Source organism: Heliconius melpomene, chromosome 18 (assembly GCF_056956725.1).
Source record: "Heliconius melpomene rosina isolate 202511_hmr_F chromosome 18, ASM5695672v1, whole genome shotgun sequence".
Taxonomy (NCBI): Eukaryota; Metazoa; Arthropoda; class Insecta; order Lepidoptera; family Nymphalidae; genus Heliconius; species Heliconius melpomene.
Genome location: NC_140406.1, coordinates 8358042 through 8363819, shown reverse-complemented (window position 1 = coordinate 8363819; position 5778 = coordinate 8358042). Strand labels below are relative to the sequence as shown.

Sequence of the window (5778 nt, the reverse complement as noted above, 5' to 3'; positions counted from 1 at the left end):
TCACACTTTACTAGCTGCCACGTCATAAGTAGAGACCGAGGCTATTCATATTTAAGCGAAGTAAATAAAGGTAAGCGACATTTCACGATCGATCCTATAGATAATATAACGTAAAAATGTTGCTTTTAGTAATCATTGCTGTCAATCTAATTGTACAGGGCTATACTAAACAAGTATATTACCCTAATTACCCTTTACCACACGCTATTGTGTTCGATGGACCTACAAACTATAATGAAAGTAGATACGGAAGCGAAGAAGCTAATGAAATTGATGATTTTGAACTGGATGTGAGATTCGGTCGAGAAGACAACTGCCCACAAGGCTACCATAAAGAAGGGGATGTGTGCTTCCCAAATGATTAATCTTCAAGTGTCAGTTCCAGTGCAAGTGTTGTGACAATAATGTGTAAAATTATTTTAATTTTTTAAGTGTTTATAAAAACAACGTTACATGTAAGCACATAAATAGGTTAATATTTATTCGTGATATGACAGCAAATAAAAGTAAAAGGTGTAGCGTAGGATAAATTATTTATAACGTTGAACTCATGTGTGCTTGAGCTCTGACGAAATACTGTGCTAAGTATATATTAGATATATTAGAGGCCAGTCGGCCACTGGAGGAAATAAAATATTTTATATGTATTTCCTTTCCTCGCTCTGGTAACAAGGCAAAGCGCTGTGTTGAGTTCCGCCATTCAACATGCAATGTCTCCATAATCCCACGGAAAGAGGGAAACGGAAGTGTCTTAATTCCCATTAGAGTGTCTTAACACTAGGTTCCCAGGTTCCCTCTGCCTACACTGCTGTGTGAAGTAAATATAAAATAATACCTCATGTGTGCTTGAGCTCCGAAGAAATACTGTGTTAAGTATGTATGTACTACCTATATTTGTATTTAGTGTTTGAATGCTATTTTTAAGCGAACTTTTATTATAAGAAATGGTAATATAGCTATTATGTATATAAGTTATTATTACTTAATAAATATAATTATTTTCATATTAATTTATACAAACCTGACGTGATATTGATTTATACTCGAATAGAAAATAAAATTTTTAGAGATGCAGTATCTTTTTATCTTTTTTATTATTTATTTATTTTATTATTCATTTCTGGGTTAGAGTACCAGCTTGAGCCATTTTCTCACATACAACGTAGAGCCTACTGAATCATTTAGGACCCAATAATCTATGTACGCTATCGGGGACTTGACCACCTGAACATGCCGCAGAATTTTCTAGACTTAAATATCATCCTCACCACCTGGATACTTGGTACTCTACTACGGTGCGGTTCCATAGAAACTTCTTTCCTTCTTTCCAGGTCGACACGACATGGGTACCTTCAAAAAGTGCATCTACCTCCACCTTAAAGGCCGATCACATACCTGGAACTCCTCTGGTGTTACATATTAAGCAGCGGTGAGCACTTACCAGCAGGTGACCAGTGCGCTCGTTTGACTAGTCCTTTTCATAAAAAAAAGAGTTTATTAATATTCAAACAAATACAATATTTTTTTATTTTTTTATCCTTTAATTTCCTTTTACTTGTTAATAAGTTGCAATAATTATATTTTATATATAATATAGTTTTAATAATATCAGAACACGAGTAAATTATATAAAATTTTTGAGTATTATATTCAAAATGTCATAGTATAAAAGTCAATAAATCGCTCGAATCTCGCCAGTCCCTCTGTCCCTTAAAAGATTACTTAACAGTTTTATTGCCTATAAATAAAGTCGGGAAGCGACGATTTATTCCAGAGTCGACAGAAAGTAGCGTACAGAGGGTGAAAGATAGTTTAGCTCTACAAGCTTGTGTATATTTTTTTGTTTTTACTAGAAAAATATTTTATGTACCATAAAGACGGATTCTGTGGTGTTCCTCTGTGTTTTATTATTTATACTGTGCTATCAAGGTTATTTTCTTGATGTGAATGTGAGAAAACATAGTTCTCTATTGATAGTACCTATTTATTTATATCGTATCCATCCATACCTATATTATAAATTCGAAAGTAACTTTGTCTGTCTGTCTTTTACGCAATCAGGGCCAAACCGCTAATTTAATTGTGATAAAATACTCACATAGAGATACTTGAGAGTCTCGGGATGAACATAGGATACTGCTTTTATCATATTTGTAATATCGTCGATATATACCAATATGTTAAAATATTTATTAATTTGACATGCAATTTATTCTGCCATGTTAATAACAACCGCCGTTATGGGATCGTTGCTAAGCAACGATTTGCAAAGTTTGTTGTTAGAAAACGTCACCCAAAATGAACTTGCTTAACGCATCTCTCTATTGAAAACTGAAAATTATTTCATAAATATATTTAATAAATATTCGTATAGTTCAAGCGGGCGTAGCCGCGTTCGGATCCACTAGTATACATATATTTCATGCATAAATTATTTGTTACTATTATTATTATTTCGTGAATTGTATATAAACAACATTTCTTATCTACAAACGTGATTAAAACAACATAAAAATATTAATACAACACAAATATCTATGACACTTCAATATTAATTATTAGTCACACAAAATCGCAAAATTTCATCCATAATAGAATATGCATGAAACTAATATTCCTATATTGACACTCTGGAACTAAGCAAGCTCGTTCAGGCGTCACGTTATATTACCATTGACTTTGTAGTCTAGTCGTTTGGTAGAAGTAATACTGTATGATAAGACCCCTCAAGTGCCTATTATTTCATTATAATAATATATGGGCTGTTAAAAGAAGGTATTCGTATTATAATTTACTTTGTTGTAGAACGGAGAAAAAACCTAGTGTTAAGGCATCCCGTTCTCTATATTTTATGCAAAAATTTCGGAACTTCGGAGAAATTCAACAACAGAGTGTCCTAATATTCTCTCTTTAGCCTCCCTCTGCATTGTACCCTGCTATAGAGGGAAATTAGCGAGAAAGCTAGAAAGAATAATTTTCCAGAGTGGAAATCTTCCGCTCAGCATGTAGTGTTTAATTCAAATGGAAAGTGAAAAATGAAGTCTCAACTTTAGGTTCTTTTAACTGATATATGTGAAATACAACGTGAAAAAGCATGAAAAAGATTTTTTTCTAAGTAAAGCCCACAACGATTCTGTATGCAAACAAATACTATTCCACTGGCTCACGATGTTCTTGTTGCACTTTTGTTTGTATTTAGCTTGTAAAATTGCATCTCGAATAACGTTAACGCACGAAATACGTGCAGTAAATATTCTAAAGATAATTAATTGTTTTAACTTATACTTCTTGCTGCTTACGTTATTGTCTTTAGTTACTCACATATACAATTATCAGTAACAATCGTTTACTTTCATTTAAAAATCATTTACATGCTTAAGAATATTGCTATTTTATTCTTTTAACGAAATAAATTTATTATATAAAATATTTATGAAACCGTCTTGACACAGAAAAAATCTTCACAGCTTTTGTGTAGTTGTACCCAAAAAGAAAGAACAATAGAAAGTACCTACTTCGAACGACTCTTCGGAACCTCAAGACAATGTGATACAAGCTTAAAATGTAAATAACCCTGTTTTTTATAAAATTACTTATGTTTATTATAAATATATTGTACGACACATGAAATTTGCTTTTTTATTATTATTAGTTAAAAGTAAAGTATTACGAATTACATAATTTAATTATTTATTTCTCAAAATATCTTGTACAACACCCGCAAAAACGCCTTTAAATCTATTAAAATGCATATAATGCAGTATTTTCAATCGAAAAGTGCATAAATACGGAAGATTTACATAACAAAACCAAAAATCTGTGAGACAAATTGTCGGTCATAAGGGTTTGATTAGGCTTTAACGGTCTGAAACGCCTTCGCAGTTAAGATTGATGACCACTTTATTTCTTTCTTGACTTTGGAAATGACGATAGATGAAAAAATGAGTTCTCTCGCAGCAAGTAATGGAATTTATGGGAAAATTGATCTTGGAATATAATTCTTCTCGACCTCATTTATAGACGTGTTATTTCAGTAAGGTGTGACTGTACACGCGACGGGTTGTGGGTTCGATTCCCACTCGAGGAAATATTCGCGCGATATTGCATTTTGCCACTCTTCACCCAATGCCTCCAGAATCCAGCGGAAAGTGGGAAGCAGAGTGTCTTAACACTATACTTCCTCTGCCTACTCTGCCTCATGCGGAATACTGCGTGAAGCTGAAAAAACCTTTTGTTTTGCAACGAACATTATTTATGTTTTTTAGTATTTCCTATAGTTCCAATCAGCGTATAGGAAACATTTTGCTTTAAATATTATATAAGGTTAAGAAAAAAGATGAAACAATATTATTTTGAATAGAATATCCAGTTTTCTAGTTCACCAAAATGTACGTTCAATAGAATTTAAAAATAAAAAAAATCATTCTCCCGAGTAATGGAAAAACCACTGCACTAAAATGGATTCATTTGAAATTTCAAATAAGTAAAAAACTGCTAGACAGAAAAAATATTCCAATGTCATCTAAATGGTTGTTCATTATAATTTTATTATTTTCGTATAGTTTGACAGGCGACGTGTTACCAAAGGATCTTTTTGCAAAGTAATTTTCTTGTCCGTAACGAAAGTTTGAGGCACCTTTGTAGCTTTTGACCAACTTATTGGTTTTGCTTATATTAAAAGCCGACCTTTTTTGGCCAAAATAATTTTCGTAAAGACGGGGGTTTCTTTGCTGAATGTAATCAAGTAATATATTTGATATTTTATTTATTAAATTTTTAGGTTCCTCAGATAATATACATATCGTAAGACCGTTTGCTTTGTTGGAAAATATTTGTAATGTAATACCTATCTCTTGATTAATATACAACAAAGAAAGTGGGTAGAAATTTAATTTAACTAGGGAAGTCTTCCTCATTGTATCTTTGCTTATACAGGGCACGAGGGCTAGTCCCTTCTTAGAGGCCTCCGACTCCGTCGCTATTTATAATGAACAAATAGTCATGTTCAACAGTTATTATTACTATTGTAAGTGCTAAACAAAATCACTTATCGTCATTTATAAGTTTACTAGCGACCCTCTTGCGGCTTCGCCCGCTTTAAGTAGTTAAATTGGATTATTCATGTAATGTATGTTTGCAAAGCACTTAAGATAATGTGAAAATTAATTAAACCCTAATGCAACCCGCATTTTCGTAGTTTCAATAAGGATTTTCCAATTGTTTTACACAGCAAGGATTTTTTAGTAGGTACCGTAATTTTACATCTGTGCTACTAATCTTTTCAAGTACTTATTAAAATATATTTAAATGACTATTTTTAGATAGTTAAATGACTATTTTTAAACGGGAGAAATTATAAACAAAAACCTACCTACTAATAACTACTACAAGAAATATGAAACCAAATATATCGCGCTGAAATAATACATTCAACTCCAATTATCCAATACGTGCAAACGCATCTAAATCTTCGTTGCTATAGAGACGACAGGCGGGTTTTTTTTACGAGTTTGTGGTTAATGCTGAAGAGGCAATTCTATCCCTGATGAAAAGCAAGCACTACGTGGCTGCCTGTGAGGAAAATAGAATGCATCGGCCGGGAATCGACAGGCGGGTTTTTTTTACGAGTTTGTGGTTAATGCTGAAGAGGCAATTCTATCCCTGATGAAAAGCAAGCACTACGTGGCTGCCTGTGAGGAAAATAGAATGCATCGGCCGGGAATCGAACCCGGGCCGCCCGCGTGGTAGGCGAGCATTCTACCACTGAACCACCGATGC

At 33.2% G+C, this 5778-nt stretch overlaps 1 non-coding gene across 1 annotated transcript; it reads right to left on the bottom strand.

Moving 5' to 3' along the window:
• Window positions 1-5707: 5707 nt before the first annotated feature.
• Window positions 5708-5778, bottom strand: TRNAG-ACC (transfer RNA glycine (anticodon ACC)). The gene has a single exon. It is a non-coding gene; the product is annotated as a tRNA-Gly (tRNA).